The 26354-nt window shown below is 52.5% G+C and overlaps 1 protein-coding gene across 5 annotated transcripts in view; it reads right to left on the bottom strand.

The window, feature by feature from the left end:
- Window positions 1-26354, bottom strand: part of TNS3 (tensin 3) — a 358050-nt gene that overhangs the window by 294623 nt on the left and 37073 nt on the right. The window contains exon 1 of one of the 5 annotated variants that reach the window (XM_071215052.1): window positions 1685-1799. The exons of the other annotated variants lie outside the window; for them this stretch is intronic. The gene's annotated coding sequence lies outside the window, so the exon portion shown is untranslated. Of the gene's footprint in view, window positions 1-1684; window positions 1800-26354 lie in introns of those variants that run through there. 5 annotated transcript variants of the gene reach the window in all.

Raw genomic sequence — 26354 nt, 5'->3', positions numbered from 1 at the left:
CCTGTCTTCTTGTGGGGTTTTTTTTTTTCCCTTTATTTTTAAAGGAGCTTTAGATTACATAAACATTACTTGGAAAATATAGGGGATTGCCATATACCCCACTTGGTTGTTTTTAAAGAAATCACTCATCTGCTGGCTGCTGAGGAATGTTACCAGAACATGCATTAAAAGCTATCTGACATAGTGTTAGTAACAGGGCGCTCCATGGCAACCCTTTATGTTATACTCATTTTTTCTGAAAACCAAAGATTTCTAAACAGGAGGAAGGAAGGGTCTAATCAAGAGTCAGAGCTACGGCACCTGGAATTCCAAGCAGCAGGCTGGTACCCCTGGGCTGCACTGCCACCACATATCATGACCTTGGGAAAGTTACTTAGCCTTTCTTTGCCTCAGTTTCCACATCTGGGAAAAGGGACGAACCCTGACACCCAGTGCATAGCACAAGTGTCCACTCGATCAGCACTCACTACTGCCATCAGCATGGCTTTGTCCGTGCGGTCACCGAGCCTGGCACAAGCCGGGTGCCCCAGGCCCCCTCCCCGGGCAGGAGCATCTGGCTCTCTGCTGCCATCGACCCCCCCCAGGGGCTGCCCGCACCCTCGGGCTGTAGGGTTCACAAGTCCTGCACTGACTCACACCCCCACACACACACACATACACCCCTTGGCACAGAAAAGCCTTGCTTAATATTTGTTGACTGACATGCAAATAAAACCTCCCAGAACCCCAGGTGGGAAGAAGCGACCACACAAGGTCTCTCCAATCTTGCTGGAAAGGCAAAGGAGGACAGTACTTTAAAAAGAACAGTCTGCACAAACAAAAAGCCAGAAGACAGAGACTGGCATGCCAGAAGCGCTGATGGGCGCGAGATGGGTAATTTTTGCATTGAAACTTTTCCGTATCCTGTAAGAGTCTTCAACGATCACGCACTCTTGTTACAGTGGGGAAAGGGGTGAGGCGACTAGCACAGAAGGTCGGAACGCGAGGGCGAGGTGGGGGCCCCCGAGGCAGGCGTCCAAGCCTGGGGTTCCCAGCAGTGCGATCCGGTGACACCACAAACCAGATGGCGCTTGTTTGTTTATTTATTTACGTCCAAGTCACCTGCTTGCGCGGCCGTGAGCAGGAGGGCCGAGCGCGCAGACTTTTAAATCACTTCCAGCACAGCCCCGCCACCCCCACCCCACCCTCTGAGAAGGCAGAGAGTAAGAGGAGAGACAGGCGTCCCGAGGAACTTTCCGGAAAAGGGCGGGAGAGGGGTCTCGGGCGCTCGGTGGCAGCCCCGCGGTCGGCTCTACGCCGCGGAGTCTCCAGACGCGTCCCCAGCGGGCAAAGTCCGCCGGCCCCGACTGCGCCACGGCCGCCGACCCCGACCGCGGCCCCGGGCACTCTCGGTCCCCGCCCGCCCGCCAGGCGCCCCGGCCCAGCCGAGCCCGCGGCCCCGCGCCCCGCTCCGGCCCCACACCCGGAGCCCCGGTGTCGGCGCACCCCAAGTCCCCGGCCCTGGCGCCCCCACCCCCGCGCGCTCCGAGCCCCGACCTCCGCGCGCCCGGAGACTCGGCCCCCACGCCCGGAGCCAGGTCCCGGCGCCGAGGGAGCAAACGCCCGCGCCATGGCCCGAGACAAAGAGGGCGGCGCGCGCGTCCCGTCCCAGCTCCCGCCCGCCCGGGGGTCCGCGCGCGCGTACCTGAGGCCGAAGCCGGGCCGGGCGCGATGGCCGCGGGAGGCTGGGTGCGAGCAGAGCGCGGCGGCGGCCTCTCGTCCCCGCGGCCCGCGGCGCCCGCGCAGGGCCCCCTCGAGGCGGCGCGGGCAATCGCCGCTCCCGCCCGCGCTCGCCGCCCGCCGGCGGGGAGGGGCCGCCCGCCCACCTGCCCTCGCAGCGACAGGGCCGCGGGGGCGAGCTGGAGGCGCTCGCCGGCCAGGGCCGCGCCGGGCGCGCGGGGTCTCCCCTCCCCGGGAGGGCTGGGGGCCCGGCGATGACCATGCCCGCGTAACAGGCCGGGAGTGTTCATCCGGATCCCAGGTTCTGGGCAGGGAAAGCCCTGGAGCAGGGTCGGAGTTCATTCCTTCAACGGGAATAATGACTGCACTCCGGTGAGGTGGGGGAGAGGTCTCGGGCTGCCCTCCTGCAGCTTACAGTGGGGAGGGGGATGTGTAGTTAACAACACAGCCTACTAAGTGTGGTGACAGGGCCAGCCCAAGAGACTTCAGAAGGCCCTGACTTCGAAAATTATCCCAGGGAACAGAAGGATCTAGAATGCCAAGCACCAACAGGAAAGGTCCCAGGCAGCGGGACTCCCCAGATGAGAAAGGAGTGTGGGTTCTGGCGTCCCCAGGCCGGGAATGGCACCCACCGCAGGCTCTCTGATTCCCCAGAGGGGACGTCTGCCGGGGAGTGGACAGCATGGCTTTGAAGGCGGCCCGTGTGGAAACACAGGCTCCAGGAGTCTCCTGCAGGAATCTGAAGGGTGTTCCTCCTAAACAGCTTTATCAGCATCTTACCCTGTACACGCAGCCCAGAGTACAGGGAAGGAAAAAACACAAACACCCTGGCTTCCGCGGAAGAGGGGCTGAGCTCCTCTCTGCCACCTGGAACAAATGGCCTAGAATCCCACCTGGAAGGGGGCTGAAGTCAGAAGCGTGTCACCAGAAAGTCTTCCTGACCCAGCAACAGCGCATCCAGCGCCCCCCGGCCGCGTCCCTGCCCCTCTCCCCACGCAGGCAAGCAGGGAAAACAGGACTTAGCCGGATTCCGGTAAGCAGGTCTCCAGAACCAGTGACAGTGGAGAAATGGGAGAAGAAAGCTCAGCCATGAAAGGCCTTTTTATGAATAGCCACCAGACACGGTGAGGCCCTAGGATCAAGGTAAGCAGGTCCAGGAAGCCGTGCAGGCAAACACCCTCATTTCACGGGGAAAAGAGCCAGAGCAACGCACACGTGTCACTTACACCGCGCAGCGGGAGGAGAGCAATCGTTCAAGGAAGGACGTGCTAAAGCCCTGCAGTGCTCTAAAAGGCAGTGTCATCCCTCCATCAGCAGAGGGAAGATGGCCTTGAGCTGGGCGTCCATTCACGGAGACACACACTTCCCGAGCTTTGAAGACCAGGCCTTAGGAAGGGAAGCAGATGTTTTTTCCTGCCCTCTAGGAGGCCCCGCCCTAGAAATGGCACAGGAGCTGCCACTCAACAGGAGGCGGTGGGGCACCAGGAGAGGCCCCACGACCCGCTCTGCGGGCAGGGTGGTCATGCAGAGCTGAGTGCTGCCTGACAGGTGGGAGCCAGGCAGGTGCTGCTGCGCTCCCCTCCCCGTGCCGATAAAGACCTGCCATCACCCACTGAGCGTAAACTACAATGTAAACTACCATCCATGAGGTGCAGCAGGGCTCCAAAATGCATTCACCAAGTGCAGTGAATGTGCCACAATGATGACAGATTGACGTGGGAGGAGTGGGGGTGGAGGGTGGGGTATGTGGGAACCTCATATTTTTTAATGTAATATTCTTGGTAATCTATGTATCTTTTTAAAAAGTACAATAAAAAATTCAGAAAGAAAAAAAAAAAAACCTGTCCCGCCTCACCCAGCTGGTCAGTGGCCACAGCCCAGGACCCTCTGGCCTCCAAGCTGCTCTCCACATCGTGCTACCCGGCTCACCCCATCCGTTCCATACCCCTGGACAGGACTGTGTCTTTGCTTACACGTTTCTTCCACTGAACTTTCAGACCTGGAGGCATCTCCATCCCAGAACCTATCACGATGGTAGAATCCACCTTGCCTGAACAATTATAGGAACTTGAACTCCATGAGCTACTGAGATACCCACGGGCAGGAGCGAACACTGATAAATGTGTCCAAGACCACACTGGGAGGCTCTGAGCACAGTTCAGGGTCCTCGTCCCTCTGTGGGCAGCCTGTCCTGAAACTCCCCCGATGGCTGCCACCCAGGGCAGCACCGTGGGGTGGCTGGCCCTACCCATGCCTGGTTTCCATGTGGGCCCTGACTTGAACGCACATGCTCGCAGTGTCTGTCCTTCATTCCCGGACAGCAGAGACGGAAGAAGAGCCATCTGTGCATGGGCGTGGCCTGGGTGGCCGTGCGCGGGCTCTCGAGGGCGCCGATGCCGACACCCGCCCAGGTGCACGCACGGGGTAGCCTCCGAACCGGCAGCCTTCCAGAGCTGCGCTCCACGGCGCCTTCCCGACCCGGGGCCTCCCCACTCCTCCAGCCACAACTTTGATTTTCCAAGAACTTCAACAAAAACAGGGTGTGCAGTGATTATCTGAAAAAGGGAACATGCATTTTTTCCATCCTTAGCCATCCAAAAATAGCTCAACTCTGAAAACAAAAGTCTCAAACTAACTCAGTTCAAGAAAAAGCAGCCACGTGCTAAGAGTGCCTCTGTCTTCCCAAAAGCAGAAGTGGGGGTGGAGGCAAGTGGGGGGCTCCACCAATCTCCTTCCTGCCCTAACCATTTCCATTAGCCTCATTCTTGCTCCTCTCAAGGCCAGGAGTTCTGTGAAAAGCTGCTGGAAGACTGCGTCGGCCGTGACGACTGCCCGGCAGTGGTTAAGGTCTGACAATTTCATAGCTCTCGATCAAGGGAAACCAATGGGCCAGGGCTTGGGCTTTTTTCTTATTCTTTATGTCCTTTCACTGAAAAGTAACAATTTCTCAGGAGCCACTAAAAGGGAACATACAAAAAGAGAGTTACAAGGCTCCACAATGGTTTAAGAAAACTATGGATTTTTAGAAGGGTGAGCACACTGGCTATGTTTTGCCTTAAAATATTGTGGCCAGGGAAGCAGATATGGCTCAATGGACAGAGCTTCCACCTACCATACAAGAGGTCCAGGGTTCAATACCCAGGGTGTCCTGGCCTTTGTGGCGAGCTAGCCCACGTGGAGTGCTGCCCCGCACAGGGAGTGTCACCCCACGCAAGGAGCGGCCCCCGCGCAAGAAGCGGCCCCCGCGCATGGAGTACAGCCCCGCGCAGGAGGGCAGACTGCCCGGGAGTGAGGCAGCCCACACGGAGAGCTGACACAGCAAGATGATTCAACGAAAGCGAGACACAAAGAAGAGACAATATGAGATGCAGCAAACTAGGGAGCTAAGGTGCAGCAAGAGAATGGTCGCCTGTCTCCCAGTCTGGAAGGTCCCAGAATGGGTTCCCAGAGCCGCCTAATGAGAACACAACAGACACAGAAGAACACACGGCAAATGGACACACAGGGCAGGCAACTGGCAGGGGGGTGAATTGAAAAAATTGTGTTCACTGAGGCTCTGACCTGGAACGTATTGCCCTTTCCTCTCTTTCCATCTGTCTCCCCATACACACCAGAGAGGCAACAAGTGCTTCCCTGCACCCCAAAGATAGGAGCTTTACACTGGCCAAGACACACAAGGCGCCTCAGTGTCCCAGGGCCTCTTGAGCGTCTATTAAGCCATGGTACCCTCTCCCAAAAAATGCACGCGCTCACTGTTTCCACACACAGACACCTGGCAGCCCGTTCCGGGGACACGGTTAAGAGTCTTTGTGTCACAGATCAAGTTCCTCAGGAAGGAAGAGAGACGGAATGGGCAGGGGGGAGGAGTGGCGCTGCAGGGCTCTGGGCCCACACCCCCTGGAGTGCTGGAGATTGGATGCAATTCAGAGCTGTCCCGAGATAGAGCGGAGGGCCAGGCCCTTATTCCCTGGAAGTGTGCCTCCGCGTGAAGGAGGGCGACCTTGTCAAGGCCGCTCCTTGCAGCTGAGGCAGTCCCCCAAGGGGGCTGAGAGCCAAGGCTGCCTCCCTGTAGCCCTCCCAGCAGCTGCACCCAACAAAGTCTTCATTGAAGGGGTAAAGAGACAGAGTATTACAGAACCCACTGCATTATACTGTGGTATTTTGTCCTGGAGCTGCAACTGAAAAGCTGAAAGTATCTTAGGAACAACTGGTTGACCTCCGGCACTATCTCCGCATGGGAAATGGAAGGGTGCCTTATCCTGCCCAGGTGTGCGAGCAGCAATCCACCCCAGACTAGCCTGCAGTGCCAGTCCCGAGGGAAGATGTGTGCCTTCCCTTCCCATGGAAAAAGACAAGAGTTTTACCAGGGAAAACTCCCTTCTGTCTGTGGTGCTCATGAGATGCTTAGAGCGGAGCCCTTGAAACATGAGGCAAAAGGCATGAGGACAAACATTTGAGGATGGCAGAGCTGAGAGACAGACACGGCTAAGCAGCTGAACCTTCTTGAACACCCAATCTCCAGACTTCTTCTTAAGTAAATATTTGATACATTCATTGTTGAAGCTCCTGTTAGGCAACTTTTGTTTCCTTGCAGCTAAATGCATTCCTAACTGAATCAGGATGCCTTAGAGCTCAGCTGCACATGCTTCACAAAGATATCTGGAGGAAATGGAGAGAACTGGCCACCCCAAAGAGCAAACCAGTGTTGAGGGTAAGGGGGCAGCTTGACAAATTGTCCTTGTCCCCTTCCTCATTGTCTTTTGCCATCATCAATCTCTTACTTTACAGGCCATTTACAGTTGAAAGAGTCTTTCCCGTCCTTAACGCACTTGTCAAGTTGGCTTATGGGATGCCTTGGGAGCCCCTCTCTGGGTTCCCAGAACATCTGGGCTCACCTTGTTATTCTACACAAGAGTCCTTGGTGGGAGGTCCCCTCCTGTCTTCCTCACTGGGCTACTGACCAAGCACTATGTCTTGTACATTCTGCATCCCCAGTGTTGAGCTTGATCCATAGTCCCTAGCCAGTCTTCAATAAAGACATGTTTGGAGCAAGTGGATGATAGTGGATGTAACCAATTTGCAAGGTCCAGAAACTCCAGAAGCAGTCAGGGTTAATGAAATTGTCTAGTGCCCTGAAAGCAATGGACACTTTCCATGCCTGTTTGGCCTCCCTCCAGATTTCCTGTTCAGAAAGAGGGTCCTAAAATGTGAGAGAAGACCGGTACCTCAAAGAGCCACAGCCTCATTTGACAGTTAAGATAACCGATGCTCCATAGTTGGTAACTTACCCAAGGTCACACACAAATTAGCTGCCCCTGGCTTCTGCTCAGGAGCCTTTGAGACAGCCCTTTCCATCTCTTCTCCTTAACAATGTTCCCTTCATGGTGGCAACATAGTTGAAAGGTCTTTTCTAGCTTCCTTTAAGATGACCTCTACCCTTTATTTTTATCTGCCATTGGAAAGGGCCTAGAAGTAATGACACCCCAGTAGCAACGAGCACACCTCGTGCCCAGATCTTGTTCTCTAAGACCATCCTCTAATGGAAGGACCCAGCTACGGCACCTTGGGGAAATGGCTGATTCTAGGACTGGGGCAGGGAGTATCCAAGATGAGTCCGCAGCATCCTGTAGCGCCAGAAAGTTAGAAGGTAAGTGTCCACAGAGCAAAGGGATGAGGGCACGTCAGTACACAGGAGCCAACCGGAAAGAACTCCCTGGGGCCAAAGCTGGAACAACTGGAGCAACACGATTAACAAGGTAGGACTAGATTAGAATTCAGAGCATGAAATAAATTATTAATTAATACTGCTTCAATTAATTAATTAGTTAATGGGGGAGAGTAGACCATTTGAATTCCAAGTAATTTATGTACCGACCCCGGCCTCGCGGAGGCAGAGCCTAACTCCCCACCTCCCGAGTATGGGCCGTGCAGAGGGACTTGCGTCCCCAGAGCGCAGGGTGGGAAGGGGAAGGCGTCGCATTACCAGGGAAACCTGACAGCACCGCCTCAGCCACCCGCCTCAGGGTCAGGAGCGCCAGCTGAGTCCTGAGGCAGCAGGGACCCCTGCCGTGACGGGACAATGACGACCCAGCACCTCCACAGCCTTCCCCCCCCCCACCCCCGATCATGACCACAGGCTGGGCGCCAGGACACAGCAGACCACCCCCGCTGAGGCTCTTCTCCAACGCACCTGAGCCATACTCCTCAAAACCAGCAAGCTCCCAGAAACAAGGCAAGGCTGAGAGACGGCAGCCCAGGGGAGCCTCTGGAGGCGGGCCACTCATGGAATGTGGGGTCTTGGGTGGGGTCCTGGGACAGGGAAAGGACATCAGAGAGAACCCAGTGAAACCCTGGGACAGGGAAAGGACATCAGAGAGAACCCAGTGAAACCCGAATAAACTAAGGAGTTCGCTTCAGGGTCGTGTTCCAGTGTTGGTCCCTTCTGCTGTGACGACGTAAGATGATAATTCGATAGCCGGGATATGCAGAAACTCTGTACAATCCTTGCAACTTTTCTGAAAACCTAAAATAATTCTAGAAAGCAATTTTTTTAAGTCTCTTTTTAAAAAATGTCATCTGAGGTATAGGAAAACCACAGCCACCTCTGAAGATGCCGGCACAGCAGTGCGTCTTGGACGGCAAATATCCAAGTGCAAAGAAGGGTACTGGTCTACTCACCCAGGAGGCTTCAAAGCTTCAGAGTCCAAAAAGGATCTTACTCTTACGCACGTTTCAGAGTAAGGGATGATGGAACATTTCTAAATGCTAAGAGGATCGACACATTGAGAGGGGGTGATTTAAGATAAATTACATAATTTATATATTAAACTATAGGGGGAGTAGGTGCAGTTCAGTGGCTGAGCACCTGCTTCATATGTACAAGGTCCTGGGCTCAATCCCCGGGACCCCTCCAAAAAAATAATAATAATATAAAGTGGGTAACATAGCAGGAAAGACAGTACTCAAATACAAAGAATATGTCTGGAATTAAAGAATTCACCACCCATGACAGGAGCAATGACAAAAAACTGGTGCTGGGAAGTGGACTTGGCCCAGTGGTTAGGGCGTCCGTCTGCCATATGGGAGGTCCGTGGTTCAAACCCCGGGCCTCCTTGACCCGTGTGGAGCTGACCCACGCGCAGTGCTGATGCGTGCAAGGAGTGCCCTGCCATGCAGGGGTGTCCCCGCGTAGGGGAGCCCCACTCGCAAGGAGTGCGCCCTGTAAGGAGAGCTGCCCAGTGCGAAAGAAAGTGCAGCCTGCCCAGGAATGGTGCCAGACACAGAGAGCTGACACAACAAGATGACACAACAACAAGAGACACAGATTCCCGGGCCGCTGACAACAACAGAAGCAGACAAAGAAGAACACGCAGCAAATGGACACAGAGAACAGACAACTGAGGTGGGAGGGGGAAAGGGGAGAGAAATAAATAAAAGAAATAAAATCTTTAAAAAAAAACCTGCACTAGTTCAGCAATACTTTTAATTTACTGATGGAAAGTAACTGCCTCCCCCAAGGTTTCTACTTCATTTGGAGAGCAAGTTTTAAGCTACTGGATATGAAAAGAAAGGCAGGGGGATGTGGAATTCAAATATCATGACAAGGTTTGGGGAAAAAAAAACACACCTTTGGGCTGTTGCTGTCCCCAGGGTTCTGTGCAGGTGTGGACAAGGTGGGGAGGGGTTGGCAGTGCCAGGCCAGGCACAGAGTCCCCAGTGCAAGGATGTGAAGCACGTGTGCAGGCACAGGGCTGGGCTGGAGTCCCAGCTCACCGCTCCCCCGCTGTGTGACCTCAGGAAAGTTACTTGCCCTCTCTTGGCCTTGTCATTCACAGAGAGATGCCTAACATTCTAAGAAGTCTCCCAAAGGCAAGCAGTCGGGAAGACAGGGACTGCCACTGCAGCCCCTTGCTGTAAACTGAAGCACTCGAAAAATCTACTCAAGGGAATTTGTCCAAACCCAAACCCATGGAAATTATAAGCTAATTTCCTCAGTTTCCCTTTTGACCCTAAAATTTGCACCACTTTTAAAAGTTAACATAGCCTTTTCTTAACATCTCTTTCTTTTTTATGGAGAAATCGATAGACCATAAATTTCACCCCTTTGAAGCAGAGGCTTCCGTGGGTTTTAATATATTTGAAAGGTTGTACAACCACCGCCGCCGGTATCTAATTCCAGAACATCTTTGTTGCCCCAAAAGGACCCACAGCCGGCTTTTGCACACGGCACTCAATCCGAAAACCCCACGCAGGAAACGGCGCGTGGGTGATCGCGCGCATCGCAGAGAAGTACGTGGCCAGGGGGCCGGGTGGCCACTCCTCCCTGACCCCCGGAGAAGGTCCCGGCGGAGCCAGGCGGCGAGCAGCCCACTGGGACCCCTGCAGGCTGCCTGCTCGCCGTCGAAGCTGAGGGGTACAGCCGAGCACCCCACGCGAGCCGGGGCAGCTGGCCAACACCCAGCCCCCTTAGCCTGCTGTGCGTCCGCTTCCCGCCGCCCCCCGAGAGAAGAGCTCGGCTCCCGCGGTCCAGTCCACCTTCTCACCAACCCATACAGCATCGGCGTGGACGCCCCGAGAAAGTGCATTTCCCCCCGGGATGAGCTAGAAGCAGGAACCCGGGTGGAGACAGAGAGCTTCTCTAAGGAAGGAGCGACCCTGCCGTGCGCACAGCACCGCCTGCTGGGCAGGGCGCCCGCTCAGGCTTGCTGCGGCGCGGGGACGGTCAGGTGGCGGCCGGCGACAGGGCCAGGCCAGCCCCCCCTGAGCCCGGCCCCAGCGCGTGTTTGGGACCGAGAGCGCAGCCGGGGCGGGCTGTTTGGAGGTGAATCTGCAATCTCCCCCGCAGACAGGAATTAAGATGGAACAAAGCACCCTGCCAAGACCGCAGACCCAACTGAAATCTGATCCGCGCTGGCCTGACAAAGAGGAGCGCAAGGGCCTTCGCCGGCAGGGGCACGCGAAGGAGGGCTCCGGGGCTGACGGCTGGCTAGAGGCCTGCCTGGAGGCGGCGGCAGGGGAAGGCGATCTTCTTTCAACTCCTCTACAGGGAGAGGGCGGCAGAGAGGCGGGCGCCAGGGCTGCGGTGGGCACCTTCCCAGCATCCTCTGCCGGATTCCGCTGGGAACTCACGCACCCGTGGTCCCGACCGTAGGTTCAGAGGCGCCCTGGAGACCGCTGGAACCTGCAGCCCTTTGAGCATTTGCCCACTCCTCCATGCAGTGGACGCAAGCCACCGATGCGCGCAGGGCACGCGGTAATCAGGTGCCGCCGGCGTTTCGCTCCACATCCACCAAGCACCTCTGCGCGAGGACAGCTCGGCTCTCGGGGGCTTGTTCACCGCACCGAGCCCTTTCCTGAGGAAGCCCTCTGATTCGGGGACCGCGGCAGGGGAAAGAGACCCTAAGGCTAGTGCTGCTGAGCGGACCTGAGAACGAGCAGGAGGCCGCGACGCGCTGAGGCCGGCGGCGAGCAGGGCGCCCAGACCGCGCCAGGGTTAAGGCGGGGCCTTCGAATCCGGTAAATGTGAGGAAGGATCGTGGGGCCACGCCACAGACTTGCCCGAGAGCCTCAGTTTTCTCATGTGTAAAATGAGGGCATTAAAACTAAACTCAGGAAGAGACGACAGAGAGGGTGACAGTTCAGTGCATTACGTGATCCTGGTCTAGATGTAAAAATGGAGGAGAGAAGACCCAAAAGGATATGATTGGGACCTACAGGAAAAACTGGAATATAAGCTGTGCCTTGTATCAGTGTTGAGGTTCTTGAGCTCGATCACTGCACGTAAGGTGGTGTAGCAGTTGGGTATTATTTATGGATTCCAAAAGCAGATATTGGATTAAGCTGGTAAACTGGTCTGTTCCTCTGGGTGTATTTGATTGTATTACCTTCGGAGGTTTCACTTTTACTTGATTGAATTAGGATTAGGGCTTTGACTGGACAACAAGGGCGCAGGGACTCACAGAGAAAACCACACGGCAGAGGAGTTAGCTGGAGTTTTGATGCTGGAGCCCAGGAAGTAAGCACACAGGAGAGGAACGCAGAGGAACGGAGACGGCTCCTTAGACACCACTGAAGCCCCGGGGAGAGACGGCGCCTGAGAGTCTAGAGCTGACCTTGTGGAGAGAGCAGAGCAGCTGAGCCCAGAGAGAGAGGAGACATACCCCAGCCTACAGCTGGTACTGGGAGAAGCTGGGACCACGATGCCTCAAGAGGAAGACGGGGGCTGACTGTCGGCAGCCATCTTGCTCCAGCACATCAGCAACAGACTTTGTTGAGGGAAGTAACTTATGCTTTATGGCTGGTAGCCGTAAGCTCCTACCCCAAATAAATACCCTTTATAAAAGCCAACAGAGGGAAGCGGATTTGCCCCAATGGATAGGGCGTCCACCTGCCAAATGGGAGGTCCGCGGTTCAAACCCCGGGCCTCCTTGACCCGTGTGCAGCTGGCCCATGCGCAGTGCTGATGCACACAAGGAGTGCCCTGCCATGCAGGGGTGTCCCCCGTGTAGGGGAGCCCCACGTGCAAGGAGTGCACCCCATAAGGAGAGCCACCCAGGGCGAAAAAAAGTGCAGCCTGCCCAGGGATGGTGCTGCACACACAGAGAGCTGACACAAGATGACGCAACAGAAGGAAACACAGATTCCCGTGCCACTGACAAGAATCCAAGTGGACACAGAAGAACACACAGAGAATGGACACAGAGAACAGGCAACTGGGGGGGGAGGTGGGGAAGGGGAGAGAAATAAAAAATAAAAAAAAAAACAGATTTCTGGTACTTTGCATCAGCACCCCTTTGGCTGACTAATACAGGTGGTCACATAAGGGAATATCCTTAGGAAATGCCCAGGGAAGCATTAAGTGTTCAGAGCATGAGGTAGTCAGTCTACTCTCAAATGTTTACAAAATATAGATAGATAGACAGAACATAGTCAAAGATAAATAGAAGAAAAAGAAAGAAAGATGGTCAAAGATAAATAGAAGATAGAAAGATGAAAGAAAAAGAGGGAGGGAGGGAGGGAGGAAGGAAGGAAGGAAAAGATAGATGATAGTCAAAAATAAACAGAAGTTAGAAAGAAAGATAGAAAAAAGAAGATAGATGGTCAAAGATAAATAGAAGTTGAAAGAAAAGAGGCAAGAAAGGATGAAAAAAGGAAGAAAGAAAGGAAGAAAGAGGGAGGGAGGGAGGGAGGGAGGGAGGGAGATTTTCTGGACGGGGGACTGGAAGACGAGGACGTGGACTGGGCCCCTGGCCTAGAAAGGACCCCTGTCTCTGCAGGGTCTGCTATCGTGCGGGGGACTCGCCAACTCTATTCTACACCTTTCTGGAAAATACAGAAAGAAATACCAGTGCGGACAGACCATCAGCCGGGGCTTTGTGGTTTTGCTTTGTTTTCTGCATGGAAAGAACCATGAATCAGAAAAGGAAGCGTTGGCCATGTATTCCACGTGCACCCAGCAGCTTTCCACCAAGGGCCCTCAACACCTGGCAGTCACGTGGCGGTGCTGACCCCGTAACAGAGAGGCCGGCTCGCGGGGCACACCCCTCGCGGCCCATCCCTCACTGCCGATCTGCAGGTGCCGTCTTCTAGAAACCCCAGCTCGGCCACCTCGTCTGTGCGTCACCCCTCGTGACCTGGCCTGTCACCTCCTCAGAGCACAGTGCCTTCCGCACGAGACTTTCATTCCAACACCCCTTCCCAGCTTCCATGCTCGACACACTCCACCAGAGGCGCTAACGCTTAGACTCACGGGTTCACCGTTCTCGGGGAGACGGCCCGTTTCCTGCCAGGCGGTGGCTCCTAGGAAGGCGGGCGGGTGCTGACAACTGCCTTGCTCCTGAGCCAAGGGTCTGAGTTGGATAAGGCGGGAACTGTCCCCACCTGGCCCAAGGAAGGCCTGAGTCGCCTCCCGGGGGCTCGCGGGGGCCAGCAACGACGCGGACAGGGGCGCGCCCACCAGAGTATTGATTTTCAACTCCCCTCAAGTCTGCACCCGTGTCGGTTCTTCTCATCAACACCAGAACTGAAAGCACCCCCAGAATGAAAGCAAACCTCGCCACTTGGCTCTCCTGGGACTTCTTGCCTAAGGACCACCAAGGGACTGAGCAGCAGCCCGCCTCCTGGGCTTCCCTGCAAGCAGAGGGCGGGAGGCCCGGGGATGGCCAGACCCGTCGGCCCCCGAGACGCAGGCCGAGAGCGACGTCAAGAGGTCCCCAGTGGGACCCTGCCGGCACACCGGGTGGGCGCGCTTAGGAAGCGGGGGGCCGAAGGAGAAGGCCAGAGAGGCTGCCCATGCGGCGCTGACCCAGGCGGGCTCCCGCCCGGCCCCGCCGCATCTGTGTCACACACGACCTCCGTGCAAGCACGTGCCAGGGGCCTAGGCGACTACGATAAGACCTGAACACAACTGTGGGCATTAGGTCTCAGGCGGCACGAGTGCGCCCTCTTGCTCGGGCTTTCAACGGAAAACACTCCTGCCTGGTCTGTCTGTCCAGGGGCTCAGACAGGGTCCCAGTCCCAGCTCCGCCAGTCGCCGGGATGGACATTTCTCTTCCCCTCTAAGCCACTGTCCTTATTTACAATACTGAGATCACAATCCCTCTCTCACCCATCCTGAAGTGTTGCAATGAGCAAGAAGATGGAAGACGGTCAAAGCAAGCCATGGGGAGAGCAGAGGTGGCTCAAGCAGTTGAGTCCCCACCGCCCACCTGGGAGGTCCCAGGTTCAGTTCTCGGTGCCGCCTAAAGAAGACAAAGAGCAGACAACGAGCAGATAATGAGCAAAAACTACAAGCAGACAATGAACAAAAACAAAGTGGATGTGGCTCATGCCGGTGAGCACCTGCCTCCCACACGGGAGGTCCAGGGTTCGGTTACCGGTGCCTCCCAAAGGAAAAACAGGCAACAAGCAGACAGTGAGCAAAAACCAATGAGAAGACAACAAGTGCAAACAACAAGCAAACAGATGAAGGAGCCATCTCAGGGGGAGAAAAATTAATAATAGATAAATAAATACATAATAAATAAATATTTTAAAAAGTGCCCCATGGAACAAAGAGACAGCAGCTATAAGGGTAGTCAAGTCTGACTGTTCTTTCTCATCCACAGCAATAATTAACGTTTGAGGAGTGCGTTCCTTTGCACGGTGTTTTTCCACGTTGAAGGTTCCCAAGCACCCTCCAGCAACACCACGTCCCAGGAAGTGGACGTGGAGAGAGCGAGGGCTTGGGAGGAGCAGAGCTGGCCCTCCACCTGCTTCTCTGCAGGGCCGGCACGGCAACACACAGGGGCCCCAGCCATCTCTCTTCTGCTCAGTTTGTTCTTTGCAGCAAGGTTGGAACTAGGTAAGTAAGTTCTCGATAGCAGAAACCTTGACCTGCAGTGCCCTCGCCCTGTCTACCTTTCAGGGTGAGTAAATTCTTGTTATGGTTCAGAAGGGGTGCCTTAAATAGGCTTTGCAACACATTAAGCAGGACGAAAGAAAAGAGACAGCGAAAGGAGGTAGAGAAAGAGGCAAACGAGGAACTAAGCCTCCTCAGTCATTACAGATGAACCTCGTCTCCTCAAACGGGGAGATGCAATGAGGAGGCTCCCGAGGTACACAACTGCAAATTTACATACAAAAAAAAAAGCTCCAGGAATTGTTGATAAAATCATACTAGTTTACAAAGGGTTAGTTAGTATAAAATCCCTTCTGAAAATAAGCGTCTTCAAATTATAAAGTAGGGCTGACTTCTACAACAGGCAAGCAGGGGTCCCAGGGCCACCCCTCCAAACACCTCTGTGCCCGCAGGCATTCACATGGGGTCCTTGTCGTTCAGCAGCCTGGGTGCCTCTCCACCAGGACAAAGGGGCCCACCAGCTAGGGGCAAGCCGATTTCCTTCTGCCTTCAGCCCCACTGCCCACAGCACGCAAACACGCTTGTGTGTCTTCTCCACCAAACGGTTTGCTCCTCAGAAGCTCAGGCTGTCTGGAGCCAGGCAGGCTGCCCGGATAGGGTCAGTGATTTGCTGTGTGGCTTTGGGCAGTTCAAGAACCTCTCTGTGCCCTGGTGTTCCTCTTCTGTAAAATACGAAGATAGTAGTAGAACTCACCCCTACAGCAGCTCCACAGCTAGTCAATTAAGGATTGCTGGATATGGGAATCCCTTACATATTTGATGTAACTTTTCTGTAATCTAAAACTTCTTTAAAATTGAAGTTCAATACATATATATTTTTTTCTTTTCTTTTCTTTTTAATTGCTGAAGTGAACAGATCAGCAAAGGTTATTTTGCCACTGGCCCTCTAAAGTCCCGGGAAGAGAATCTGGTTTGGTTGGACTTCTTGCTGCTTGAACCTCCGTCACCACCGCTCCTTCCTTGAGACCAAACGAAATCGCGGGCCTGGGGTGTGGATTCCAAGCCTGGTAGATCCCCAAAATCCTCTGGAGGCAGGGGCAGTCTAAAACTCAGATTGCTGAGCCCAGCTCCTCAGAATTCCAGGATTGGGCCCAAGGATATGCTCTTAAAAAAATGTTCTCCCTGTTTTTGTAATTACTGTATTAGAAAGGAGCACATATGTAGGACTATTTCTAAAAGGAGCTGATTTGTTTTCTTGAAGCATCATGAAGCTTTTTTCCATCTGAAAACTGCCTGACACTAGAGGAAAATATCTGTAGATTTTAAAACTAGGTCTCGGCCGTTTTTCTATCTGAAGACTGTCTTTTGTTGGGGGGAAAAATCTATATAGCTTTTAAGCTACTTCAAGAATTTAGATGGGCATATCCCCAACAGTTCTAAGCAAAGCATTCCCATCTGCCTGTTCCTTAGCTGGTCACTATCTCTGTGCACTCACCCAGCCAGATACGCCAGGGCTCTGGTCAATACTTTGTGAACAAATGTTTGGCAACTGAGGAGATTTTTACAACTAGAAACACAGATTTTGAAGGAGCCCCACTATAAACCCACTATAAACTTGCTTCCAAAGGGCAGAAGGTATTTGTTTTGTCCATTGGAAAGTTCTATTTTTAAAAGTTCAGGGAGGTAGATATGGCTCAAGCGATTGGGCTCCCATCTACCATATGGGAGGTTCAATTCCCAGGGCCTCCTGGTGGAGGAGAGCTGGCCGGTGCAGAGAGCTGGCCCGAGCAGAGAGCTGGCACAGCAAGATGACACAACACAAAGAGACACAGAGAAAGACAACAAGAGATGCAGCAGACCAGGGAGCTGAGGTGGCACAAGAGACTGAGCACCTCTCTCCCACTCCAGAAGGTCCCAGGATCGCTCCTCAGTGCCGCCTTAAGAGAAGACAAGCAGACACAGTGAATGGACAGTGAGCAGACAGCGCAAGGGTGGGAGAGAAATAAATAAATAAATAAATCTTTTAAAAAATCTCAAGAAGCAGGAAGTGGGTATAGCCCAAGCGATTGAGCTCCTGCCAACCACACTGGAGGCCTGGGTTCAGTTCCTGGTGCCTCCTAAAGAAGACAGCAAGACAGTGAGCTGGCACAATGGGCTGGTGCGGCGAGCTGGCACAACAGGACGACGCGACCAAGAGACACAGTGAGGAAGCATGAGACACAACAAAAGCAGGGAGCGGAGGTGCCCCAAGCACCTGGGCACCTCCCTCTCACCTGAGCCATCCCAGGTTCAGTTCCCCGTTCCTCTTTGAAAAAAAAAAAGACCCGCACACAACAAACACACAGAGCAAATACAAACAACAAAGAGGTGGGGAGAAATAAATCTTTTAAAAAAAATTTCACGACCCCATCACCAAAGCACCGTGGTCCAAGCCACACGGCTTGTATGGAATCGGCAGGCAGGGTGCCTTGCTACTTGCGGGATCGTGAGTCAGAGCTGTCCCCATCATACCATCATACCTCAGACTCTTTCTTAACACAAGTTCTAAACCACCCTCCCGTGCCCAGCTGGGGCCAGGAGCCAGGCATGGGACAGCAGGGAGCGCTGGCTAACGTTCTCAGCAACTGTTTCAAGACTCACACCAGGGTGTGTTTCTCAGTGATGCGTAACACCAGCTCCTGCAGCCCTTCAGCAGAGCGGAGCCGTTTCCCAGCCCCTGCATTCACAATCCGAAAACGTTGACCCAAGAAAAACATGAAAGTCGTTGTAATAAAGCAGGGCCTCATTCCCTGAATGGGTCTTGATTTTAACTTTTTACCTTCAAGGTAAAAGGCAAGAAGGGAGAAGGCTTTTCTGAAATTTCCTTTTTTTTTTAAGATTTTATTTTTATTTATTTCTCCCACCCCCTCATTGTTTGTACATGCTGTGTGTGTTTGTCTTTCTTATTTCTTTAGGAGGCACTGGGAACCGAACCAAGATCCTCTGATGTGGGAGGGAAGCACCTAATCACTTAAGCCACCTCCGTTCCCTGCTTTGTTGGGTCTCTCATTATGTTTTTCCTCCTTGTGTCTCTTATTGCATCAGCTAGCTGTGCCTGCCCATCAGCTTGGTGTCTTCTTCAGGAGGCACCAGGAACCAAACAGGGCAACTCCTACATGATAGGCAGGAGCTCATTCCTTGAGCCACATCCACTTCCCTGCAATTTCCTTTTAGCTTAACAATACTTAATGGAGCACCTAAATCAGTGGCAATGCCACCTCCAGACAGCGCTGTAGCCCTGCCTGAAATCTTCACACAAGCTGACTCCGTAAGAATGTAAAGACGATCCGTGCTCAATTCCCGCCTTCCAGACTGGTCTAGCGGAGGAGACGGCCAAGGACTGGCCGTGCGCCATCAAGGTAAAGCAAGGGGGCTGACTCCGACAGCGTTCAGGCTTGTTTCCGCGGTCGCAGCGACACACGAGCAGACCTCTGAGAGATGCCGGCCCACGCCGCACCAGTCCCCACCCTCGGCGCACTGTCAGCTCAGGCTCACCACGGAGCTGCCCGCCGTCAGGACCGCGGCCCCAGGAGGGGCGGGCGGGGCGCGGTGCAGGGAGAGCGGGGCGGAGCAGAGCTTTCCCTCCAGGAGCCACCGCGCACCCGCCCTCCCGTCCCCAGGGTCTCCGGCTTAAACCCTGCACATGCGCGGTCACCCGAATGGGGACTCGGACGCAGCAGAGTGGACGGTCAGCCTGGGGGAGGCCGGACGGGGTCTGGGGCAGACGGGGAGGAAGAGGCAGGTCTCGGGCTTGACGGCGCCTCCGGGCGTTTGCAGAGGGCAGGGGCGCTGCTGTGGCCGCACGTCCCAGAAGCAGACACCGAGGACTAGAAACGAGAGCTGGTGGAGCGCAGCCCTGCGCACGCGGCCTGCGGCAGCCACACGCTCCCTCCTGGCACTGCTGCCCTGGGTCAGGTGACTTCCACTGGCTGTGACCTGGGAAAAATGAGGCCACATCCCGCTCTGACCCAGCCGGAGAGCCCCCTCCCCTGCCTGGGCCGCGAACCCCTCACTCCTGAGTCGTCCCGGCTCCACACACCTGCTGCGCTGCTCACACGCGCCACTGCAGATCAACAAGAGCCAGAGGACACCGCTCCTTGCTCAAGAACCCTGGGGGACAGCCCCCCGTCCCCATCTCTGATGCACCCCTCGGGAGAGCATTCGGGAGCTTTATGCTATAAATCCCGGGTGAGCAGGATGGACCCGATTGGGAGGCTGCACCACGGGGCAGCTGAAGAATGTAAATTCCAGTGCGATTCCTGCTGCCCTTGGCCCATTTCCTATTAGAATACTCGTCTTTTTCTCCATAATTTTAAAGAGCTCCCTGTAAACCAAGGCTAAGAAGCAGAGAGCCGCATGGGTAAGAGTGCAGCAATGGCCCAGGCTGGCTGGTGGGACTCCTGCCGGCGCCACGGACCAGCGCCATCTCTCAGGCGAGTTACTCCATCTCTCTGCCTCACTTTGCTCAGCCAGGAAATGGGTCCATGTGGCTGTGCAGTGAACTTCAGCGCTTGGCTCATGCCCGGCCCACAGCAGAGGCTCAGAAACATTTAGCCATCGTTATCCTCACCCCAGGCCGGGCTATTGCCTTTCATGGTAAGCTTTCTTTTGCTTTTGTTTATAAGGTCTTTGGCTTTTAAAACAGCTACCTCATTGAAATCAGCCATTGTTTCTTTATGGTCTCTGAACAGTCTTCCCCATTCCAAGTCTCTAGAAATAGTCACCCAGGATTTCTGTTCTTTTGTTTTTTCTTTCCATTATTTCTATGATATATTTTTGTGTTGGTCCCTTAGCATATATCTTGGTGTCAGTGGCCTGACGCATTCTGAAGCATTATTGTTTTCCTGATGGTTACCAGTTGGCCTTTTACCATTCAATGAGTAACTCACTGGTCATCTGTAATGGCCCACTTGACTGCTTTAAGGGTGGGCCCCTCCATCCCATTTGTCTTTCCAGCGGGCACCTCATTATAGCATACAAATAAAGACAGTTCCCAGGGTGTGCTGAGACGAACACACCCAGTCCCTGCTGGTGAGGGCAGGGATTCTCAATTCTACGAGTAATATGTCCACATATATCAGAAACTCTAAAAAATGTTCACTCCCTACTCATGAAAATAAATCTAAAAAGACAACATCTAAAATAAAGGTGGGGAAGCGATTTGGCTCAACAGATAGAGTGTCTGCCTACCACGTGGGAGGTCCAGGGTTCAAACCCAGGGTCTCCTGTCCCGTGTGGTGAGCAGGCCCATGTGCAGTGCTGATGAGCGCAAGGAGTGCCGTGCCACACAGGGGTGTCCCCACGTAGGGGAGCCCCACGCGCAAGGAGTGTGCCCCATAAGGAGAGCCCAGGGCAAAAAAAGTGCAGCCTGCCCAGGAGTGGCGCCGCACCACACACGCAGAGCTGACACAACAAGATGACATAACAAAAAGTCACAGATTCCTGGTGCCACTGACAAGAATACAAGCGGACACAGAAGAACACCAGCGAATGCACACAGAAACTAGACGATGGGGTGGGGGGGGAGAGAAATAAAATATTTAAAAAAATAAAAGGTGGACACAGAGTATGAGTAAGCCAAATAGAGGAAAGGAGGAAAAATAGTCTATCCACATTAAAACAGTTCTTCCTCAATCATTCTTAATAAAATATATGTTAAAATGTTTTGGTTTTTACCTCTTAGATGCATAAAAGTTAGCAATATGACACCAGCAGGACTGGAGAGGGTGTAGAGAAAAACAGCACTCCCACATATTTGTGCAGAAACTTGAATATTATCCAGTCTTTCTGAATGGCAATGAGAAACGCCTATGGTCCAAGAATTCCACAGCTACTTACTTACTCCCTGGATAGACTGGGAATATTCCAGCTCCGCTCCTTGGCTGTGAGATGTTAGGTGATTTACATACCTCTCTAGACTCAGAAGATAAGAACAGTGATTACTAGAGTTGTGGTAAGAATTTAAAGGGGTAATATACACACAGCTTTAAGAACAGTACCTGGCATGTGCCGTGAATATGCATTATCCATTATTATACCTGTACTAGGCGCAATATTTTTCAGCAAAATCCAAGATTGCCAGTGTCCACCAAGAGAGCACTGACTAAAGAAATTCTGGTCTTTGGAGACACTAAGAAGCATGAAGTAGAGTCACAGGTACTGATATTTAGTGAGCATCAAGATCTAATTTTAAATGAAAAAAACAAAACAAAACAAGGTTTAGTGTGAGCCCATTTGTGAACATTTATACATTTCATTGCATGCATAACCCTCAAGGGTCCTGATATATGGAGCATTTTTTTATTATTATTTGAGGTGAAGTACTTACAGAGAAGAGAAGCAGTGACATTTCATTTTCCATTATTCCGTGTTACTGACTCTTCTAATAAGTGACATATACAACTTGTCTGCTATTATCAGTTTGTTTTTTAATGTTATCAGGGCTTATCTGGGAACTGCAATTATGACCATTTTTGATCTTCTTTAAATGTATTTCATTTAAAAAAAGAAACGTTAATCAACATTGGAAAAAAAAGTTTCAACAAATAATTTTCTCCTAGGATTTAATCCACAAGAAGTTATCAGATGTAGCCTGGTATTCACACATAAAACGTTCAATGCAGGATCATTTATAATCATGAGAAATGTAACAATGGGCTAACATTTCCTGAGAACATAATATGGGCCGGGCAGCATTCCACGCGCTGCTAAGTATTAACTCGTTTGATTATCAATAGCCCTGAGAGGTAGATATGGCTACTGTTCCCATTTCACAGGTAGGAAAACTGAAACTCAGAGAAGTTATTAGCTTTGGACTCAGGTGCACTCGCCACTGTAGTCAACCACCTCTCTGGGGGGGATAATTAGTTCCAGAGGATTGGACCCCTGTGCAGTCATTTAACATGTCTCCAAAACATATTCATAGCATAGGCAGGCATTATTTAAAGTTATGCAGAAAAGCATGGTACGTGTGGATATACAGTGTATGTAAAACCATGCTTAGACGAAACCGCGAAAGGAAACATGCCAATAGTGATAACACAAGCCATCTCTGGGTGCTAAAATCATTGACAATCGTTAATCTCGTGATACTTTTGTTTTCCAGCATTCCACCACACGTTTATATTACTTTCATGATCTGAAAACACCATGAGAATTGACAGTGTTTTTAAATGTTACATCCTATAGCACTGAGTTGCATGAGCTTCTGAGCTCCTCACTATATAGACTGTATTTTGGTTATCCCTTTGTAACCTTCTCCAACCCCTACTTGACTTAAATGTGGATACTGTTTCTAAGAAAAGCAAGTTTCACTTTCCCAGCAGAAGTGAAACGAAGCAGACTGTTCACCCAGGTCAGCTCTAGCCACATAGCTGAGATGCCAAAATTCTTCTAAATAGCATGGAAAGTCCCCAATTCCTAACCTTAATATCAACCCCAAAGCAAATAATTCACTTGCCAACATTCCTTTTTGGGGTGAATCTTCCAACTTCTTTGTGCTATTTAGGTCTCCAAACTAGAAGCATGCGCTCTGCAGAGGCTCAAACCCTGGGAAGCCCCTGCTGTAAACAGGGGAACCTTTGTATGCGTAATTAAGAGGTTTAGGGACCACAACCCCTAATGAGCCCCAATTTGTTTTCAGAAGTGCAATCTGTTACAAATAATAAACTAGTGAAGATAAGAGTGATTTACTTAAAAAGTAATGAAGCAGAGCCAAGGATGTCATTCTTGTGCCCTTTCATGTTGATATATGTGTTGGGTGGAAGAAAAAACGTGGGTACACCATGGGAGTGTGACAGCCATCCATCGTGTGCGTCACTGTGGATAGAAAAATGGAGAATTCTAACTGCTACATTAAACAGACCGAGCAAGGTGCCCGCTTCCTCCAGCGCTAAGACGGCGCCAGCGGAGGACCAGGTAGACCAGATAACCTCGTGGGGCACATTGGCCTGGGTGGATTTTCTGGCTGAGTGAGTTCAGGGCATTCACAGAGGGTACAGAATGCCTGAGAGAGGGACAGGACTTGCCAAAGCAGCCAACGTGGTGAGGAGGACTCTGGGGTGGGGGGCAGGGGGTAGCGGGACAGGATGTGAGGACAAACACCTAGGGCGGTTAGGGCTGCTCTGCTTTCCGCTTGGCTTTAGATGGCTTGCTAGCATGGACAAGCGTGAGCCGCCGTGTGACTTTCAGGGGTGCTTAGCCAGCATTTGTGGGTGAATCTCCTCTCTGGCTAAAGCAAGGGCACACAGGCTAGGACTGGTCCCAGCTTCCCAATGCCTGCCATGCGCACATCAGTTTTTGGAAGTTATAAATGGGGTTTCCTAAGCAAAAGAAAACTAACATGAAGCCTAAAGTAAGTGGGTTCTTTTAATTCCATGCCATACCCGCCATTTACACACTTTAAAGTGATTTTCCCCTGGCCTACGGACTTGTACCATGAAAGTTGCATGGACAGTGTTGCATGGGTGAGCCCGCACATCTGTCACTTTCAGAGGCATTTGTCTGTAGGGCCCCAGACCCAGGTGCTCCCAGCTGCCACCTGCCTTCCAGGTGTCCTTCAGTGACCCACGGGACTGAGGGTCTGCTGACCATGTGGCCTCCAGGGGCGGAGGGCACGCGTTCCCCACCCAGGAGCACACGGGTTAGTGCCTGTTGGAAGGCTGAGGCGGCAGTTAGCCCAGCTCCCAGGTCTTCAACCTTTCTTTTTTTTTTTTTTCAATTTTACATTTTGTTCTGTTTTGTTTTGTTTTTTTAAAGCTACTTAGATTACATAAATGTTACATAAAAAAATATGGGGGATTCCCATATTCCCTGGTTCCCAAAATTCCCACATTTCCCTACATTAAGAACATCCTTCATTAGTGAGGTACATTCACTGCAACTGATTAACACATTTTGGAGCACTGCCACTAAGCGTGGATTATAGTTTACACTGTAGTTTACACTCTCTCCCCCTCAATTCTGTAGGTCATGACAAGATTAATAATGGCCTGTATCTGCTGTTGCAGTGTCATTCAGGACAATTCCAAGTCCCGAAAATGCCCCCTTATTACACCTGTTTTTCCCTCTCCCTGCCCCAGAACCCCCAGTGGCCACGTCAATGATAGAAGTTCTTCCCTTGCTAGAATCACAGTAAATCTACAGTAGAATACCAGTAAGTCACTTTTCAACCTTGCCGTCAACTTGGGAAGAACTGCTGGGATGGGAAACCAGATCAGCCCACGCGTGAAGTCACCACCTGGGCTCTATCATCAGGGGCCAGGAGAAAATTACCTTCAGGAGAATAACTTCCCGGAGAGCAGAGCCCGGATGTGGCCTCAGGGGCGGAGGTTTCTCCACCACCCACTCTACGGCTCTACTGGGGGAATAAGTCGTAAGGACCACAGCACGTTCAAACGGCCAGCGTTAAAGCAGCGACGGGCCCCAAATCAAAGGCCAGGCTTTTCGTTCACTTTCCCCATTATAAACCTGCAAGCCCGCCATATTACAGAAAACGTCGTCACTCTAACAAGCACGCTCCGCGGAGCTTAACACAGTCCACAGGTCAAGGTGAGTTTCTTCCCTCAGTTTTCAAGTTTGTAGAGTCTCAAAAACTAGGCATTACCAAATGACATGATCATAGAATTTTGCCTGCCTCCTACTTGATTAGAGTCAGAAAATCAACAGGTGAAAGTGGGAAAAAATGTCAATTTCTAAGGTGGCTAAAACATATAGCATTCAGAAATTTGGAATTCTGTCTAGATTTTTTCCCCCAACAAACAGATTTGCTCTGTGAACGAAAATAAGTTACTCGGCCTCCTTTTGTTTTGTTTTTTTTAAAGGTAGGACAGAATCAATATTTACAAAGTGCTTTTCACTCGCCAGACTCCATAGAGAACGCTTCACAATCCTGTGTTCACAGGAGGAACAGCTCTGTGGTCATCAGGACTGACGCTCATTAGCTACCAGGCTTGAGAGGAGATTTAACTCACTGAATTCTGGCCCTCATTGTACACACTGATGAAAAGGAACCCCAGAGAAACCAGTAAGGCAGGCTGACGTTTTGAGCAGTTCCTGTGGGGCAGGTCCTTGTATGTATCAGCTCCTCTACCACCCTAAGGTAGAATCGGGGTTCTCGTTATGATCCCCAGATTCTAGACGGAAGCACAGAACTGCAATGACATTTACCCAAGCCCGTGCTGTTGACACAGCAGAACCAGGAAACAACGAGGCTCGCGTGGGGTCAACAATGATCCGGTCCTCCACCCCAGTGGTGGAGCTTGACCACGTCCAAGTCAAGGAGCAAGAAAGGGAAACAAACGCCTTTTCCATTTTCAAATCCCAGGAAAACACAGCAACTGTGCTGAAAATCACACCCAGAGAACTCAACTGGCTTCTCTGCTGCAGACAGAGCTCAAACCAGCCGCAAGAACCGCCAGGAGCAGGAGCTGGTTGAACAGGATTTTAGAGGATGCCAGGGACGCACAAAGCCCCACGGGGGAGGCCCCAAGGCACCGGCGGAGCACGTTCCAGGAGCAAGGCTCCCTTTTGCCTCCACCTCCCCTGCTGCCAGTATTGGACACAGAGGAAAAGGCGTTGCCCTTTCACAACTGAAACAATTCTTTCAAACTCCCAAATCGGATGCTCAAAGAGAGAGAGAATCGCTGATCTGGGACTGGAGAGCAGCCACCCTGAAGCGCTCCCACACAGGCTCCCTCCCTGGCCTCGGCAGCTCTGTGAGCTGCCACTGCTCCTCCATCTCTACACGGGCCACACAAAGAAACGTGCAGCCTCCACCAAACAGTTGGGTGGTCTCCTTATGACGTAACAGTGGGGGACGGCAGCTCCGCTGGGGACACGGGGCTGTGACAGCTCACTGCAGGCCGGGTGATCTAGGGTGCCACTTCTCCAGCAGTTCTCTCTGCCAAGTGCACTCCTGGCCTGCTGAAGCCTGGGAGCCTGAACTGTCCTTTCCGTAGGCCGTCCCTCATCAGAGAGGCAGGCTGCCCTCCCCTCTGCAGCTCCAGGGACCAAGCGTGAGGTCTCTTTGGAGCGTGCGCCTCCACGAGGCCGCTGCCACCATCCCCCTGTCCCAAGGACACACATCTCGTGGCGACTCCCTTCCTACACTCCCTCTCCCAAGTCTCTTAGGGAAAATCCAAAGTAATTTCTCCTTAGGAAAAAGCTCGCTGATGCTGTCCCAGTCACTCTGCTTCTCCAGCTCCCCGCCCTTCTGACGTTTTACCGGGCCACTGCCGGGAATAACCACCACCAAACC

The sequence above is a fragment of the Dasypus novemcinctus genome, chromosome 5 (genome assembly GCF_030445035.2).
Source record: "Dasypus novemcinctus isolate mDasNov1 chromosome 5, mDasNov1.1.hap2, whole genome shotgun sequence".
Taxonomy (NCBI): Eukaryota; Metazoa; Chordata; class Mammalia; order Cingulata; family Dasypodidae; genus Dasypus; species Dasypus novemcinctus.
Note: the sequence above shows the minus strand (reverse complement) of the source record. Positions and strands in the feature narration are given on the sequence as shown.